Source organism: Oncorhynchus nerka, linkage group LG22, assembly GCF_034236695.1.
Source record: "Oncorhynchus nerka isolate Pitt River linkage group LG22, Oner_Uvic_2.0, whole genome shotgun sequence".
NCBI classification, from domain to species: Eukaryota; Metazoa; Chordata; class Actinopteri; order Salmoniformes; family Salmonidae; genus Oncorhynchus; species Oncorhynchus nerka.
The window spans coordinates 3,210,369-3,231,033 of NC_088417.1; positions in this window are offsets into that span (position 1 = coordinate 3,210,369).

The window sequence follows — 20,665 nt, forward strand, 5'->3', positions numbered from 1 at the left end:
TTTGGATTGGAGATGTTTGATATGGGTCTGGAAGGAGAGTTTACAGTCTAACCAGACACCTAAGTATTTGTAGTTGTCCACGTATTCTAAGTCAGAGCCGTCCAGAGTAGTGATGTTGGACAGGCGGGTAGGTGCAGGTAGCGATCGGTTGAAGAGCATGCATTTAGTTTTACTTGTATTTAAGAGCAATTGGAGGCCACGGAAGGAGAGTTGTATGGCATTGAAGCTTGCCTGGAGGGTTGTTAACACAGTGTCCAAAGAAGGGCCGGAAGTATACAGAATGGTGTCGTCTGCGTAGAGGTGGATCAGAGACTCACCAGCAGCAAGAGCGACCTCATTGATGTATACAGAGAAGAGAGTCGGTCCAAGAATTGAACCCTGTGGCACCCCCATAGAGACTGCCAGAGGTCCGGACAGCAGACCCTCCGATTTGACACACTGAACTCTATCAGAGAAGTAGTTGGTGAACCAGGCGAGGCAATCATTTGAGAAACCAAGGCTGTCGAGTCTGCCGATGAGGATGCGGTGGTTGACAGAGTCGAAAGCCTTGGCCAGATCAATGAATACGGCTGCACAGTAATGTTTCTTATCGATGGCGGTTAAGATATCGTTTAGGACCTTGAGCGTGGCTGAGGTGCACCCATGACCAGCTCTGAAACCAGATTGCATAGCAGAGAAGGTATGGTGAGATTCGAAATGGTCGGTAATCTGTTTGTTGACTTGGCTTTCGAAGACCTTAGAAAGGCATGGTAGGATAGATATAGGTCTGTAACAGTTTGGGTCAAGAGTGTCCCCCTTTGAAGAGGGGGATGACCGCAGCTGCTTTCCAATCTTTGGGAAACTCAGATGACACGAAAGAGAGGTTGAACAGGCTAGTAATAGGGGTGGCAACAATTTCGGCAGATAATTTTAGAAAGAAAGGGTCCAGATTGTCTAGCCCGGCTGATTTGTAGGGGTCCAGATTTTTCAGCTCTTTCAGAACTTCAGCTGAATGGATTTGGGAGAAGGAGAAATGGGGAAGGCTTGGGCGAGTTGCTGTTGGGGGTGCAGTGCTGTTGACCGGGGTAGGAGTTGTCAGGTGGAAAGCATGGCCAGCCGTAGAAAAATGCTTATTGAAATTCTCAATTATGGTGGATTTATCAGTGGTGACAGTGTTTCCTATCTTCAGTGCAGTGGGCAGCTGGGAGGAGGTGTTCTTATTCTCCATGGACTTTACAGTGTCCCAGAACTTTTTTTTGAGTTAGTGTTGCAGGAAGCAAATTTCTGCTTGAAAAAGCTAGCCTTGGCTTTTCTAACTGCCTGTGTATAACGGTTTCTAGCTTCCCTGAACAGCTGCATATCACGGGGGCTGTTCGATGCTAATGCAGAACGCCATAGGATGTTTTTGTGTTGGTTAAGGGCAGTCAGGTCTGGGGAGAACCAAGGGCTATATCTGTTCCTGGTTCTAATTTTCTTGAATGGGGCATGTTTATTTAAGATTGTTAGGAAGGCATTTTAAAAAATATCCAGGCATCCTCTACTGACGGGATGAGATCAATATCCTTCCAGGACACCCCGGCCAGGTCGATTAGAAAGGCCTGCTCGCTGAAGTGTTTCAGGGAGCGTTTTACAGTGATGAGTGGAGGTCGTGAGTGGAGGGTTTGATGAGTGGAGATCATTTAAACAATGCTACCTTATATAATGTTACTTACCCTACATTATTCATCTCATATGCATATGTATATACTGTACTCTAGATCATCGACTGCATTCTTATGTCACTAGCCACTTTAACTATGCCACTTTGTTTACTTTGTCTACATACTCATCTCATATGTATATACTGTACTCGATACCATCTACTGTATGCTGCTCTGTACCATCACTCATTCATATATCCTTATGTACATATTCCTTATCCCCTTACACTGTGTATAAGACAGTAGTTTTGGAATTGTTAGTTAGATTACTTGTTGGTTATCACTGCATTGTCGGAACTAGAAGCACAAGCATTTCGCTACACTCGCATTAACATCTGCTAACCATGTGTATGTGACAAATAAAATTTGATTTGATTTGTTCCCGGGTGCCGAAGACGTGGATGTCGATTTAGGCAACCCCCAATGCCTCTCTGATGCAGAGGGGTTCGGTTAAATGCGGAAGACATTTCAGCTGAAGGCATTCAGTGACTGGGTAGCCCCCTTTCCCTTCCCTTTAGTTAGAGTAAAGAAAAATCCAGCACATGATTTAAGTTTTAGATAACTAGGAATGAGCACCAGAGCGCAGAGAGGCTGCTGCCTATATACAGCCTTTATATCATTGGCCATTTTGATAAATGGAACCAGTCACTTTAAATTATAATGCCACGTTATTAATATTTAGCTCTCTTGCATTACTCATCTCATATGTACAGCGCCTTGTGAAAGTATTCATCCCCCTAGGCTTTTTTATATTTTGTTGCATTACAACCTGTAATTTAAATACATTTTTAATTGGATTTCATGTAATGGACATTCACAAATAGTCCAAATTGGTGAAGTAAAAATTAACGGAAAAGTGGTGTGTGCATATGTATTCACCCCCTTTGCTCTGAAGCCCCTAAATAAGATCTGGGACAAATAATGATGTACCTTCAGAAGTCACATAATTAGATAAAATAAAGTCCGCCTGTGTGCAATCTAAGTGTCACGTAATCTGTCACATGATCTCAGTATATATACACCTGTTCTAAAAGGCCCCAGAGTCTGCAACACCACTAAGCAAGCAGCACCATGAAGACCAATGAACACTCCAAACAGGTCAGGGAGAAAGTGGTGGAGAAGTACAGTACAGGGTTGGGTTATACAGAAATGTCTGAAACTTTGAACATCCATTAAAATTCAATATTAAAAATGTAAAGAATATGGCACCACAACAAACCTGCTAAGAGATGGCCACCCACCAAAACTCACAGACCAGACAAGGAGGGCATTAATCAGAGAGGCAACGAAGAGACCAAAGATAACCCTGAAGGTGCTGGAAAGCTCCAGAGCGGAGATTGGAGTATCTGTCCATAGGACCACTTTAAGTGGAAGAAGTTACTCTGGTCAGATGAGACTTAAATTGAGCTTTTTGGCCATCAAGGAAAACGCTTTGTCTGTAGCAAACCCAATACCTCCCATCACCCCGAGAAACCATCCCCACAGTGAAGCATGGTGGTGGCAGCATCATGCTGTGGGGAGGTTTTTCATCGGCAGGGACTGGGAAACTGGTCAGAATTGAAGGAATGATGGATGGATTTAAATACAGGGAAATTCTCGACGGAAACTTGACGGAAACTATTTGTCTTACAAAGATTTGATACTGGGACAGAGGTTCACCTTCCAGCAGGAAGCAACACTCTAGTGGTTTAAGGGGAAACATTTAAATGTCTTGGAATGGCCTAGTCAAATCCCAGACCTTAATCCAATTGAGAATCTGGGGTATGACTTAAAAATTGCCGTACACCAGCAGAACCCATCCAACTCGAAGGAGCTGGAGGAGTTTTGCTTTGAAGAATGGACAAAAGTCCCAGTGGCTAGATGTGCCAAGCTTATAGAGACATACCCCAAGAGACTTGCAGCTGTAATTGCTGCAAAAGGTGGCTCTGCAAAGTATTGACTTTGGGTGATGAATAGTTATGCACACTCAAGTTTTCCGTTTTCTTGTCTTACTTCTTGTTTGTTACACAATAAAATATATTTTGTATCTTCAAAGTGGTAGGTGTGTTGTGGAAATCATACAATACAAACCCTCCAAAAATCTATTTTAATTTGGTTGTAAGGCAACAAAATATGAAAAATGCCAAAAATGCTGACTTGAACAAGCCACTGGATATACTGTACTCTACATTTTCTATTGCATCTTAGCCTATGCCACTCTAAATTGCTTATCCATATATGTATATATTCGTATTCCATTCCTTTACTTAGATTTGTGTATATTAGGTATTTGTTGCGAAATTGTTCGATTTTACTTGTTAGATATTGCTTCAATGTTGGAACTAGAAGCACAAGCATTTCGCAATCATTTACATTACATTTAAGTCATTTAGCAGACGCTCTTATCCAGAGCGACTTACAAATTGGTGCGTTCACCTTATGACATCCAGTGGAACAGCCACTTTACAATAGTGCATCTAAATCTTTTAAGGGGGGTGAGAAGGATTACTTTATCCTATCCTAGGTATTCCTTAAAGAGGTGGGGTTTCAGGTGTCTCCGGAAGGTGGTGATTGACTCCGCTGTCCTGGCGTCGTGAGGGAGTTTGTTCCACCATTGGGGGGCCAGAGCAGCGAACAGTTTTGACTGGGCTGAGCGGGAACTGTACTTCCTCAGTGGTAGGGAGGCGAGCAGGCCAGAGGTGGATGAACGCAGTGCCCTTGTTTGGGTGTAGGGCCTGATCAGAGCCTGGAGGTACTGAGGTGCCGTTCCCCTCACAGCTCCGTAGGCAAGCACCATGGTCTTGTAGCGGATGCGAGCTTCAACTGGAAGCCAGTGGAGGGAGCGGAGGAGCGGGGTGACGTGAGAGAACTTGGGAAGGTTGAACACCAGACGGGCTGCGGCATTCTGGATGAGTTGTAGGGGTTTAATGGCACAGGCAGGGAGCCCAGCCAACAGCGAGTTGCAGTAATCCAGACGGGAGATGACAAGTGCCTGGATTAGGACCTGCGCCGCTTCCTGTGTGAGGCAGGGTCGTACTCTGCGGATGTTGTAGAGCATGAACCTACAGGAACGGGCCACCGCCTTGATGTTAGTTGAGAACGACAGGGTGTTGTCCAGGATCACGCCAAGGTTCTTAGCGCTCTGGGAGGAGGACACAATGGAGTTGTCAACCGTGATGGCGAGATCATGGAACGGGCAGTCCTTCCCGGGAGGAAGAGCAGCTCCGTCTTGCCGAGGTTCAGCTTGAGGTGGTGATCCGTCATCCACACTGATATGTCTGCCAGACATGCAGAGATGCGATTCGCCACCTGGTCATCAGAAGGGGGAAAGGAGAAGATTAATTGTGTGTCGTCTGCATAGCAATGATAGGAGAGACCATGTGAGGTTATGACAGGGCCAAGTGACTTGGTGTATAGCGAGAATAGGAGAGGGCCTAGAACAGAGCCCTGGGGGACGCCAGTGGTGAGAGCGCGTGGTGAGGAGACAGATTCTCGCCACGCCACCTGGTAGGAGCGACCTGTCAGGTAGGACGCAATCCAAGCGTGGGCCGCGCCGGAGATGCCCATCTCGGAGAGGGTGGAGAGGAGGATCTGATGGTTCACAGTATCGAAGGCAGCCGATAGGTCTAGAAGGATGAGAGCAGAGGAGAGAGAGTTAGCTTTAGCAGTGCGGAGCGCCTCCGTGATACAGAGAAGAGCAGTCTCAGTTGAATGACTAGTCTTGAAACCTGACTGATTTGGATCAAGAAGGTCATTCTGAGAGAGATAGTGGGAGAGCTGGCCAAGGACGGCACATTCAAGAGTTTTGGAGAGAAAAGAGAGAAGGGATACTGGTCTGTAGTTGTTGACATCGGAGGGATCGAGTGTAGGTTTTTTCAGAAGGGGTGCAACTCTCGCTCTCTTGAAGACGGAAGGGACGTAGCCAGCGGTCAGGGATGAGTTGATGAGCGAGGTGAGGTAAGGGAGAAGGTCTCCGGATATGGTCTGGAGAAGAGAGGAGGGGATAGGGTCAAGCAGGCAGGTTGTTGGGCGGCCGGCCGTCACAAGACGTGAGATTTCATCTGGAGAGAGAGGGGAGAAAGAGGTCAGAGCACAGGGTAGGGCAGTGTGAGCAGAACCAGCGGTGTCGTTTGACTTAGCAAACGAGGATCGGATGTCGTTGACCTTCTTTTCAAAATGGTTGACGAAGTCATCTGCAGAGAGGGAGGAGGGGGGAGGAGGATTCAGGAGGGAGGAGAAGGTGGCAAAGAGCTTCCTAGGGTTAGAGGCAGATGCTTGGAATTTAGAGTGGTAGAAAGTGGCTTTAGCAGCAGCGACAGAAGAGGAAAATGTAGAGAGGAGGGAGTGAAAGGATGCCAGGTCCGCAGGGAGGCGAGTTTTCCTCCATTTCCGCTCGGCTGCCCGGAGCCCTGTTCTGTGAGCTCGCAATGAGTCGAATCTGGAGGGCGATAAATGATAAGGATGTTAAGCTTGAAAGGGCTGGTAACTGTGACAGCATGGAATTCAAAGGAGGCGATAGACAGATGGGTAAGGGGAGAAAGAGAGAATGACCACTTGGGAGAGATGAGGATCCCGGTGCCACCACCCCGCTGACCAGAAGCTCTCGGGGTGTGCGAGAACACGTGGGCGGACGAAGAGAGAGCAGTAGGAGTAGCAGTGTTATCTGTGGTGATCCATGTTTCCGTCAGTGCCAAGAAGTCGAGGGACTGGAGGGAGGCATAGGCTATGAACTCTGCCTTGTTGGCCGCAGATCGGCAGTTCCAGAGGCTACCGGAGACCTGGAACTCCACGTGGGTCGTGCGCGCTGGGACCACCAGATTAGGGTGGCCGCGGCCACGCAGTGTGGAGCGTTTGTATGGTCTGTGCAGAGAGGAGAGAACAGGGATAGACAGACACATAGTTGACAGGCTACAGAAGAGGCTACGCTAATGCAAAGGAGATTGGAATGACAAGTGGACTACACGTCTCGAATGTTCAGAAAATTAAGCTTACGTAGCAAGAATCTTATTGACTAAAATGATTAAAATGATACAGTACTGCTGAAGTAGGCTAGCTGGCAGTGGCTGCGTTGTTGACTTTGTAGGCTAGCTGGCAGTGGCTGCGTTGTTGACACTACACTAATCAAGTCGTTCCGTTGAGTGTGATAGTTTCTACAGTGCTGCTATTCGGGGGCTAGCTGGCTAGCTAGCAGTGTTGATTACGTTACGTTGCGTTAAAAGAACCACAATAGCTGGCTAGCTAACCTAGAAAATCGCTCTAGACTACACAATTATCTTTGATACAAAGACGGCTATGTAGCTAGCTATGTAGCTAGCTACGATCAAACAAATCAAACCGTTGTACTGTAATGAAATGAAATGAAAATGTGATACTACCTGTGGAGCGAAGCGGAATGCGACCGGGTTGTTGAGTGAGGAAGTTCTATTCGGTAGACGTTGGCTAGCTGTTGGCTAGCTAGCAGTGTCTCCTATGTTAAGGACGACAAATAGCTGGCTAGCTAACCTCGGTAAATTAAGATAATCACTCTAAGACTACACACTCTAAACTACACAATTATCTTGGATACGAAGACAGCAAAGACAACTATGTAGCTAGCTAACACTACACTAATCAAGTCGTTCAGTTGAGTGTAATAGTTTTTACAGTGCTGCTATTCGGTAGACGGTGGACGTTAGCTAGGTGGCTAGCTGGCTAGCAGCTGGGCAGATAGCAGTGTAGACTACGTTAGGACGACGAAATACGATAATTACGCAATTATCTTTGATACAAAGACGGCTATGTAGCTAGCTAAGAAGAAATTGCTAAGATTAGACAAATCAAACCGTTGTGCTATAGTGAAATGTAATGAAATGTATACTACCTGCGGACCGAAGTGCGAATGCGACCGCTCGCTCCAACCCGGAAGATAACATCTGCTAAACAATTGTACTGTATGTGACCACTAAAATGTGATTTTATCAGCTGATTGGATGAGCATTAAGCCTGTATTTTATTCAGTTGTGGTCATGTGCTTTACCAGGTCTTTAACCTACTCTGTTCCACCTGACCAAAATAAGTCATTTTTGATTTTGTATTCATCTGCACTCCTGTTGAGAAAAATATGTTTTGCCTGAGTGGTGGAGAGCATGCATAAGAATTAGCTTGTCTTGCTTTACTAGTCTGACTGGCTGGCTTGCAGACAGAAAGACAGTCAGTCAGCCAGTCTTTTTCTCTGTGTTCATGTTTGTCATCATATTCAATTATAAATGTAAACTTTAATAATGGCTTGTGTTAAAAAAGAAACCCTGTTGCATCAGTAGTATATTGAAGCAATAAGGCCCGGGGGGGTGTGGTATACGGCCAATATATCACGGTTAAGTCTTGTTCTTAAGCACGACACAACGCGGAGTGCCTGGACACAGCCCTTAGCCGTGGTATATTGTCCATATATCACAAACCCCCTTATTGCTACTATAAACTGGTTACCAACGTAATTAGAGCAGTAAAAATAAGTGTTTTGTCATACGCCTGACTGGTTGTCAGCCAATCAGCATTCAGGGCTCGAACCATGCAGGTCATAATTAGTAATATATATTGGTTTGGTTTAGGATGACCCAGACACTGTTTGAAAAGCCTTAGGTGCTTACCTGCTCAGCCAGGCGAATTATAACCTGTCGTCCAGGGCCTAGTGGTTTTAGCGTTGGACTAGTAGCCAAAAGGTTGCAAGATTGAATCCCCAGGCTGACAAGGTAAAAAAAAAAATCTGTCGTTCTGCCACTGAATAAGGCAGTTAACCCACTGTTCCTAGGCTGTCATTGAAAATAAGAATTTGTTCTTAACTGACTTGCCGAGTTAAATAAAGATAAAATAAAAGTAACAAGGGTCGGCAGGTAGCCTAGTGGTTAATAGCAGTGGACCAGTAACCGAAAGGTTGCTGGTTTGAATCTCTGAGCCGACTAGATAAAAAAAAAATGTCAACATACACTTGAGCAAGGTAAGCCCTAATTGCTCTAGGTTCACCATCAGTAATGGCTGATCCCTAGCCGTGACCCCACTCTAGGGGAGTGGGATATGCAAAACAACACATTTCAAATTCACATGTGTATAATACTTCAAATAGGACAGACGTAAGCCTCCCCCTTGTTATTTGTATGTGTTATAGGGGGCCATAGCTACCGCAACACAATGGAAACGACTGCTGCACGGTGCTAGCTGCTGCTACACAGTGGAAATTACAGCTGCTAGCTACTGCAACACAATGGAAACGACTGCTGCACGGTGCTAGCTACTGCTACACAGTGGAAATTACAGCTGCTAGCTACTGCAACACAATGGAAACGACTGCTGCAAGGTGCTAGCTACAGAAACACAATGGAAACGACTGCTGCACGATGCTAGCTACTGCTACACAGTGTAAATTACAGCTGCTAGCTACTGCAACACAATGGAAACGACTGCTGCAAGGTGCTAGCTACAGAAACACAATGGAAACGACTGCTGCACGGTGCTAGCTACTGCTACACAGTGGAAATTACAGCTGCTAGCTACTGCAACACAATGGAAACGACTGCTGCAAGGTGCTAGCTACAGAAACACAATGGAAACGACTGCTGCACGATGCTGCTACTGCTACACAGTGTAAATTACAGCTGCTAGCTACTGCAACACAATGGAAACGACTGCTGCAAGGTGCTAGCTACAGAAACACAATGGAAACGACTGCTGCACGGTGCTAGCTGCAGCTACACAGTGTAAATTACAGCTGCTAGCTACTGCAACACAATGGAAACGACTGCTGCAAGGTGCTAGCTACAGAAACACAATGGAAACGACTGCTGCACGGTGCTAGCTGCTGCTACACAGTGGAAATTACAGCTGCTAGCTACTGCAACACAATGGAAACGACTGCTGCAAGGTGCTAGCTACAGAAACACAATGGAAACGACTGCTGCACGATGCTAGCTACTGCTACACAGTGTAAATTACAGCTGCTAGCTACTGCAACACAATGGAAACGACTGCTGCAAGGTGCTAGCTACAGAAACACAATGGAAACGACTGCTGCACGGTGCTAGCTGCAGCTACACAGTGTAAATTACAGCTGCTAGCTACTGCAACACAATGGAAACGACTGCTGCAAGGTGCTAGCTACAGAAACACAATGGAAACGACTGCTGCACGATGCTAGCTACTGCTACACAGTGTAAATTACAGCTGCTAGCTACTGCAACACAATGGAAACGACTGCTGCACGGTGCTAGCTACAGAAACACAATGGAAACAACTGCTGCACGGTGCTAGCTACTGCTGCACAGTGGAAACGACTGCTGCACGGTGCTAGCTGCTGCTACACAGTGGAAATTACAGCTGCTAGCTACTGCAACACAATGGAAACGACTGCTGCAAGGTGCTAGCTACAGAAACACAATGGAAACGACTGCTGCACGATGCTAGCTACTGCTACACAGTGGAAATTACAGCTGCTAGCTACTGCTACACAGTGGAAATTACAGCTGGTAGCTACTGCTACACAATGGAAACGACTGCTGCAAGGTGCTAGCTACAGAAACACAATGGAAACGACTGCTGCACGATGCTAGCTACTGCTACACAGTGGAAATTACAGCTGCTAGCTACTGCAACACAATGGAAACGACTGCTGCAAGGTGCTAGCTACAGAAACACAATGGAAACGACTGCTGCACGATGCTAGCTACTGCTACACAGTGGAAATTACAGCTGCTAGCTACTGCTACACAGTGGAAATTACAGCTGGTAGCTACTGCTGTAGAAATTACAGCTGCTAGCTACTGCTACACAGTGGAAATTACAGCTGCTAGCTACTGCTACACAGTGGAAATTACAGCTGCTAGCTACTGCTACACAGTGGAAATTACAGCTGCTAGCTGCTGCTACACAGTGGAAATTACAGCTGCTAGCTACTGCAACACAATGGAAACGACTGCTGCAAGGTGCTAGCTACTGCTACACAGTGGAAATTACAGCTGGTAGCTACTGGAACACAATGGAAATGACTGCTGCACGATGCTAGCTACTGCTACACAGTGGAAATTACAGCTGCAAGCTACTGCTACACAGTGGAAATTACAGCTGCTAGCTACTGCAACACAATGGAAATGACTGCTGCACGGTGCTAGCTACTGCTACACAGTGGAAATTACAGCTGCTAGCTACTGCAACACAATTGAAACGACTGCTGCACGATGCTAGCTACTGCTACACAGTGGAAATTACAGCTGCTAGCTACTGCTACACAGTGGAAATTACAGCTGCTAGCTACTGCAACACAATGGAAATGACTGCTGCACGGTGCTAGCTACTGCTACACAGTGGAAATTACAGCTGCTAGCTACTGCTACACAGTGGAAATTACAGCTGCTAGCTACAGCAACACATTGGAAATGACTGCTGCACGGTGCTAGCTACTGCTACACAGTGGAAATTACAGCTGCTAGCTACTGCTACACAGTGGAAATTACAGCTGCTAGCTGGAACACAATGGAAACGACTGCTGCAAGGTGCTAGCTACTGCTACACAATGGAAACGACTGCTGCACTGTGCCAGCTACTTCTACACAGTGGAAATTACCACTGCTAGCTACTGCTGCACAGTGGAAATTACAGCTGCTAGCTACTGCAACACAATGGAAACGACTGCTGCAAGGTGCTAGCTACAGAAACACAATGGAAACGACTGCTGCACGATGCTAGCTACTGCTACACAGTGTAAATTACAGCTGCTAGCTACTGCAACACAATGGAAACGACTGCTGCAAGGTGCTAGCTACAGAAACACAATGGAAACGACTGCTGCACGGTGCTAGCTGCAGCTACACAGTGTAAATTACAGCTGCTAGCTACTGCAACACAATGGAAACGACTGCTGCAAGGTGCTAGCTACAGAAACACAATGGAAACGACTGCTGCACGGTGCTAGCTGCTGCTACACAGTGGAAATTACAGCTGCTAGCTACTGCAACACAATGGAAACGACTGCTGCAAGGTGCTAGCTACAGAAACACAATGGAAACGACTGCTGCACGGTGCTAGCTACTGCTACACAGTGTAAATTACAGCTGCTAGCTACTGCAACACAATGGAAACGACAGCTGCAAGGTGCTAGCTACAGAAACACAATGGAAACGACTGCTGCACGGTGCTAGCTGCAGCTACACAGTGTAAATTACAGCTGCTAGCTACTGCAACACAATGGAAACGACTGCTGCAAGGTGCTAGCTACAGAAACACAATGGAAACGACTGCTGCACGGTGCTAGCTGCTGCTACAGAGTGGAAATTACAGCTGCTAGCTACTGCAACACAATGGAAACGACTGCTGCAAGGTGCTAGCTACAGAAACACAATGGAAATGACTGCTGCACGATGCTAGCTACTGCTACACAGTGTAAATTACAGCTGCTAGCTACTGCAACACAATGGAAACGACTGCCGCACGGTGCTAGCTACAGAAACACAATGGAAACAACTGCTGCACGGTGCTAGCTACTGCTACACAGTGGAAACGACTGCTGCACGGTGCTAGCTGCTGCTACACAATGGAAATTACAGCTGCTAGCTACTGCAACACAATGGAAACGACTGCTGCAAGGTGCTAGCTACAGAAACACAATGGAAACGACTGCTGCACGATGCTAGCTACTGCTACACAGTGGAAATTACAGCTGCTAGCTACTGCAACACAATGGAAACGACTGCTGCAAGGTGCTAGCTACAGAAACACAATGGAAACGACTGCTGCACGATGCTAGCTACTGCTACACAGTGGAAATTACAGCTGCTAGCTACTGCTACACAGTGGAAATTACAGCTGGTAGCTACTGCTACACAGTAGAAATTACAGCTGCTAGCTACTGCTACACAGTGGAAATTACAGCTGCTAGCTACTGCTACACAGTGGAAATTACAGCTGCTAGCTACTGCTACACAGTGGAAATTACAGCTGCTAGCTGCTGCTACACAGTGGAAATTACAGCTGCTAGCTACTGCAACACAATGGAAACGACTGCTGCAAGGTGCTAGCTACTGCTACACAGTGGAAATTACAGCTGGTAGCTACTGGAACACAATGGAAATGACTGCTGCACGATGCTAGCTACTGCTACACAGTGGAAATTACAGCTGCAAGCTACTGCTACACAGTGGAAATTACAGCTGCTAGCTACTGCAACACAATGGAAATGACTGCTGCACGGTGCTAGCTACTGCTACACAGTGGAAATTACAGCTGCTAGCTACTGCAACACAATTGAAACGACTGCTGCACGATGCTAGCTACTGCTACACAGTGGAAATTACAGCTGCTAGCTACTGCTACACAGTGGAAATTACAGCTGCTAGCTACTGCAACACAATGGAAATGACTGCTGCACGGTGCTAGCTACTGCTACACAGTGGAAATTACAGCTGCTAGCTACTGCTACACAGTGGAAATTACAGCTGCTAGCTACAGCAACACATTGGAAATGACTGCTGCACGGTGCTAGCTACTGCTACACAGTGGAAATTACAGCTGCTAGCTACTGCTACACAGTGGAAATTACAGCTGCTAGCTACTGGAACACAATGGAAACGACTGCTGCAAGGTGCTAGCTTCTGCTACACAATGGAAACGACTGCTGCACTGTGCCAGCTACTTCTACACAGTGGAAATTACCACTGCTAGCTACTGCTGCACAGTGGAAATTACAGCTGCTAGCTACTGCAACACAATGGAAACGACTGCTGCAAGGTGCTAGCTACAGAAACACAATGGAAACGACTGCTGCACGATGCTAGCTACTGCTACACAGTGTAAATTACAGCTGCTAGCTACTGCAACACAATGGAAACGACTGCTGCAAGGTGCTAGCTACAGAAACACAATGGATACGACTGCTGCACGGTGCTAGCTGCAGCTACACAGTGTAAATTACAGCTGCTAGCTACTGCAACACAATGGAAACGACTGCTGCAAGGTGCTAGCTACAGAAACACAATGGAAACGACTGCTGCACGGTGCTAGCTGCTGCTACACAGTGGAAATTACAGCTGCTAGCTACTGCAACACAATGGAAACGACTGCTGCAAGGTGCTAGCTACAGAAACACAATGGAAACGACTGCTGCACGATGCTAGCTACTGCTACACAGTGTAAATTACAGCTGCTAGCTACTGCAACACAATGGAAACGACTGCTGCAAGGTGCTAGCTACAGAAACACAATGGAAACATCTGCTGCACGGTGCTAGCTACTGCTACACAGTGGAAACGACTGCTGCACGGTGCTAGCTGCTGCTACACAATGGAAATTACAGCTGCTAGCTACTGCAACACAATGGAAACGACTGCTGCAAGGTGCTAGCTACAGAAACACAATGGAAACGACTGCTGCACGATGCTAGCTACTGCTACACAGTGGAAATTACCACTGCTAGCTACTGCAACACAATGGAAACGACTGCTGCAAGGTGCTAGCTACTGCTACACAGTGGAAATTACAGCTGGTAGCTACTGGAACACAATGGAAATGACTGCTGCACGATGCTAGCTACTGCTACACAGTGGAAATTACAGCTGCAAGCTACTGCTACACAGTGGAAATTACAGCTGCTAGCTACTGCAACACAATGGAAATGACTGCTGCACGGTGCTAGCTACTGCTACACAGTGGAAATTACAGCTGCTAGCTACTGCAACACAATTGAAACGACTGCTGCACGATGCTAGCTACTGCTACACAGTGGAAATTACAGCTGCTAGCTACTGCTACACAGTGGAAATTACAGCTGCTAGCTACTGCAACACAATGGAAATGACTGCTGCACGGTGCTAGCTACTGCTACACAGTGGAAATTACAGCTGCTAGCTACTGCTACACAGTGGAAATTACAGCTGCTAGCTACAGCAACACATTGGAAATGACTGCTGCACGGTGCTAGCTACTGCTACACAGTGGAAATTACAGCTGCTAGCTACTGCTACACAGTGGAAATTACAGCTGCTAGCTACTGCTGCACAGTGGAAATTACAGCTGCTAGCTACTGCAACACAATGGAAACGACTGCTGCAAGGTGCTAGCTACAGAAACACAATGGAAACGACTGCTGCACGATGCTAGCTACTGCTACACAGTGTAAATTACAGCTGCTAGCTACTGCAACACAATGGAAACGACTGCTGCAAGGTGCTAGCTACAGAAACACAATGGAAACGACTGCTGCACGGTGCTAGCTGCAGCTACACAATGGAAACGACTGCTGCACTGTGCCAGCTACTTCTACACAGTGGAAATTACCACTGCTAGCTACTGCTGCACAGTGGAAATTACAGCTGCTAGCTACTGCAACACAATGGAAACGACTGCTGCAAGGTGCTAGCTACAGAAACACAATGGAAACGACTGCTGCACGATGCTAGCTACTGCTACACAGTGTAAATTACAGCTGCTAGCTACTGCAACACAATGGAAACGACTGCTGCAAGGTGCTAGCTACAGAAACACAATGGAAACGACTGCTGCACGGTGCTAGCTGCAGCTACACAGTGTAAATTACAGCTGCTAGCTACTGCAACACAATGGAAACGACTGCTGCAAGGTGCTAGCTACAGAAACACAATGGAAACGACTGCTGCACGGTGCTAGCTGCTGCTACACAGTGGAAATTACAGCTGCTAGCTACTGCAACACAATGGAAACGACTGCTGCAAGGTGCTAGCTACAGAAACACAATGGAAACGACTGCTGCACGATGCTAGCTACTGCTACACAGTGTAAATTACAGCTGCTAGCTACTGCAACACAATGGAAACGACTGCTGCAAGGTGCTAGCTACAGAAACACAATGGAAACATCTGCTGCACGGTGCTAGCTACTGCTACACAGTGGAAACGACTGCTGCACGGTGCTAGCTGCTGCTACACAATGGAAATTACAGCTGCTAGCTACTGCAACACAATGGAAACGACTGCTGCAAGGTGCTAGCTACAGAAACACAATGGAAACGACTGCTGCACGATGCTAGCTACTGCTACACAGTGGAAATTACCACTGCTAGCTACTGCAACACAATGGAAACGACTGCTGCAAGGTGCTAGCTACTGCTACACAGTGGAAATTACAGCTGGTAGCTACTGGAACACAATGGAAATGACTGCTGCACGATGCTAGCTACTGCTACACAGTGGAAATTACAGCTGCAAGCTACTGCTACACAGTGGAAATTACAGCTGCTAGCTACTGCAACACAATGGAAATGACTGCTGCACGGTGCTAGCTACTGCTACACAGTGGAAATTACAGCTGCTAGCTACTGCAACACAATTGAAACGACTGCTGCACGATGCTAGCTACTGCTACACAGTGGAAATTACAGCTGCTAGCTACTGCTACACAGTGGAAATTACAGCTGCTAGCTACTGCAACACAATGGAAATGACTGCTGCACGGTGCTAGCTACTGCTACACAGTGGAAATTACAGCTGCTAGCTACTGCTACACAGTGGAAATTACAGCTGCTAGCTACAGCAACACATTGGAAATGACTGCTGCACGGTGCTAGCTACTGCTACACAGTGGAAATTACAGCTGCTAGCTACTGCTACACAGTGGAAATTACAGCTGCTAGCTACTGGAACACAATGGAAACGACTGCTGCAAGGTGCTAGCTACTGCTACACAATGGAAACGACTGCTGCACTGTGCCAGCTACTTCTACACAGTGGAAATTACCACTGCTAGCTACTGCTGCACAGTGGAAATTACAGCTGCTAGCTACTGCAACACAATGGAAACGACTGCTGCAAGGTGCTAGCTACAGAAACACAATGGAAACGACTGCTGCACGATGCTAGCTACTGCTACACAGTGTAAATTACAGCTGCTAGCTACTGCAACACAATGGAAACGACTGCTGCAAGGTGCTAGCTACAGAAACACAATGGAAACGACTGCTGCACGGTGCTAGCTGCAGCTACACAGTGTAAATTACAGCTGCTAGCTACTGCAACACAATGGAAACGACTGCTGCAAGGTGCTAGCTACAGAAACACAATGGAAACGACTGCTGCACGGTGCTAGCTGCTGCTACACAGTGGAAATTACAGCTGCTAGCTACTGCAACACAATGGAAACGACTGCTGCAAGGTGCTAGCTACAGAAACACAATGGAAACGACTGCTGCACGATGCTAGCTACTGCTACACAGTGTAAATTACAGCTGCTAGCTACTGCAACACAATGGAAACGACTGCTGCAAGGTGCTAGCTACAGAAACACAATGGAAACATCTGCTGCACGGTGCTAGCTACTGCTACACAGTGGAAACGACTGCTGCACGGTGCTAGCTGCTGCTACACAATGGAAATTACAGCTGCTAGCTACTGGAACACAATGGAAACGACTGCTGCAAGGTGCTAGCTTCTGCTACACAATGGAAACGACTGCTGCACTGTGCCAGCTACTTCTACACAGTGGAAATTACCACTGCTAGCTACTGCTGCACAGTGGAAATTACAGCTGCTAGCTACTGCAACACAATGGAAACGACTGCTGCAAGGTGCTAGCTACAGAAACACAATGGAAACGACTGCTGCACGATGCTAGCTACTGCTACACAGTGTAAATTACAGCTGCTAGCTACTGCAACACAATGGAAACGACTGCTGCACGGTGCTAGCTGCAGCTACACAGTGTAAATTACAGCTGCTAGCTACTGCAACACAATGGAAACGACTGCTGCAAGGTGCTAGCTACAGAAACACAATGGAAACGACTGCTGCACGATGCTAGCTACTGCTACACAGTGTAAATTACAGCTGCTAGCTACTGCAACACAATGGAAACGACTGCTGCAAGGTGCTAGCTACAGAAACACAATGGAAACGACTGCTGCACGATGCTAGCTACTGCTACACAGTGGAAATTACCACTGCTAGCTACTGCAACACAATGGAAACGACTGCTGCAAGGTGCTAGCTACAGAAACACAATGGAAACGACTGCTGCACGATGCTAGCTACTGCTACACAGTGGAAATTACAGCTGCTAGCTACTGCTACACAGTGGAAATTACAGCTGGTAGCTACTGGAACACAGTGGAAACGACTGCTGCACGATGCTAGCTACTGCTACAGAGTGGAAATTACAGCTGCAAGCTACTGCTACACAGTGGAAATTACAGCTGCTAGCTACTGGAACACAATGGAAACGACTGCTGCAAGGTGCTAGCTACTGCTACACAATGGAAACGACTGCTGCACTGTGCCAGCTACTTCTACACAGTGGAAATTACCACTGCTAGCTACTGCTGCACAGTGGAAATTACAGCTGCTAGCTACTGCAACACAATGGAAATGACTGCTGCAAGGTGCTAGCTACAGCAACACAATTGAAATGACTGCTGCACGGTGCTAGCTACTGCTACACAGTGGAAATTACAACTGCTAGCTACTGCTACACAGTGGAAATTACAACTGCTAGCTACTGCTACACAGTGGAAATTACAGCTGCTAGCTGCTGTAACACAATGGAAACGACTGCTGCACAGTGCCAGCTACTGCTACACAGTGGAAATTACAGCTGCTAGCTACTGCTACACAGTGGAAATTACAGCTGCTAGCTACTGGAACACAATGGAAACGACTGCTGCACGGTGCTAGCTCTGCTACACAGTGGACATTACCACTGCTAGCTACTGCTGCACAGTGCAAACTACAGCTGCTAGCTACTGCTACATAGTGGACATTACCACTGCTAGCTACTGCTGCACAGGGGAATTTACATCTGCTAGCTACAGCAACACAATGTAAACGACTGCTGCACGGTGCTAGCTACTGCTACACAGTGGAAATTACAGCTGCTAGCTACTGCTACATAGTGGACATTACCACTGCTAGCTACTGCTGCACAGTGGAAATTACAGCTGCTAGCTACAGCAACACAATGTAAACGACTGCTGCACGGTGCTAGCTACTGCTACACAGTGGAAATTACAGCTGCTAGCTACTGGAACACAATGGAAACGACTGCTGCAAGGCGCTAGCTACAGCAACACAATTTAAACGACTGCTGCACGGTGCTAGCTACTGCAACACAATGGAAACGACTGCTGCACGGTGCCAGCTACTGCTACTGTTAGCAATTGGATATGTAGATGGGTGAGCCGGTCAAGGATCGATTCAGACTAAGTGGTAAATTTTATGACAAGTAAACAGTTTATTCAGAGTGAAAATATGTAGTACAGCGTAATTACGGCTCTTCCGTTAGTTCAGGCGGAACAGCAGGAAAAGAGAGCGTAAACAGTCAGCACAGCCCTTATATACGTCACAGGAAGTAGGTTGACTCTAGGAAGATCGGATCTTCGGATTGGTTCAGCTGGTTGTAGTCTGTAGTCTTCCGCCATTGGCTCAGTTGTCTGTCCGTCATCGTAGAATCTTCTTCGGGCACACAGTGTTCGGTTACAAAGGAGATTATGTGTGTAATGTGGGAGCTATCCTGTAGGGGACCCCACAGGCTTTACTGTGAGTTGTAGCCATGTAATTAGCAGTAAGTTAGTCACCTGCATACGAAATAGCAATTCCTTACAAAACCCTCTCTTCACGTCTCACCAGAGACGTGACACAACCTAACTGGATCCAGACACAAAGAGAAACTTCTCCCATAAGGACTATGAAATAAGGCACGGTATTAAACAGAAATAGATATTTATGTATTACCATCATGTTCTCCATTTAATCCCACTATGTACTAAATTGGCTACCAGCCACCTAGGAACTTACAACCCTCATTTAACAGAGCGGAGAACAGCTCAAAATAAAAGTAAAAATTATTGTCCACATTAGCCAACTTTTTCCAGCAGGAAAAAGTTTCTGATACCCTCTCTTCACATCTCCTAAGAGATGTGATATAGTCCAGATACATTACTCCAAGCAAAAACGAAGACATAATCCAAAAAGGAAAAATATCCTAAACTAGGTATGTCTATCCGGAAATGGCCCACAAAGAAAAATAATTTCCCCCTCTTCCCATCCCAGATGGGACACGACATACAATGGAGAAGCTTAATCAATAAAAGCCACTGGATCCCCCTCCCAAAATTGCTGCAAAAACTGAAAGATGGGTCTCATGCTCCATACCGTTATCTCGCACCTGGCTCCTGTTATCTAACCAAAAAGACAGCTTGTTCTCGCAACCCCACGCTCTGAATGTGCCCTCCCTTCTGTATTTTTCCAGCATGAGAAAGTTCCATGGCCCTGATACTTTTAACAATGTTTCAAATCAGCTAGGTAGCATAACACATACATACATCCACACAAGGCAACAGCGGATACTATTCAATCATATATATGGTAATGGCTAGTTGCAGTCATAGCATTTCATGAAAATAATAAAAAGTTTATTACTAATAACAAGTTATATATGCCTTTGTTGTATGCTTTTGTTCCCCCCAAGGGTGTCACTCATCAAAAACAGGATAAAACTTTATTGTTATTGACATGTAAGATGTAGGATAAAACTTTGGTCATGGATAACAGAGTAAAGAATTATTAGAAACCATCTGGTCCTCTCAGCTACTCCTATCCTGTACAAACCATGTGTCATCATCAGTCAGTCCCATCCTCCCCTGAAAGCATGCGTCCGTATCGGCATCGCCAACTGGAGCATCAAGCAAAGGCATATGCCTGAAGCCCTCACCTCATCTGTAACAGACTTCTCAAAACACGGTATGATGCAAGCAGCACATCGCATCAATAACAAATAATAAAAGAATTAGGGTCAGAAATCCAGTAACCATCCTACCAGTGCACTTACCAAACCAGGCCAAGAGAACAGACTCCTCCACCCCCCCCGTGGACCTCATCTTAGCAGACAGTGCATCAAGCCCGCCTTAGATTGTGAAGTTTAAAAACTATCATCTGGACTGGTATTATTAGGAATATATGTGCAACATTGTTTACCGAACATCTTGCAGACGTCCCCCTGACTGGCAAGAAGCATATCCAAGGCAAGTC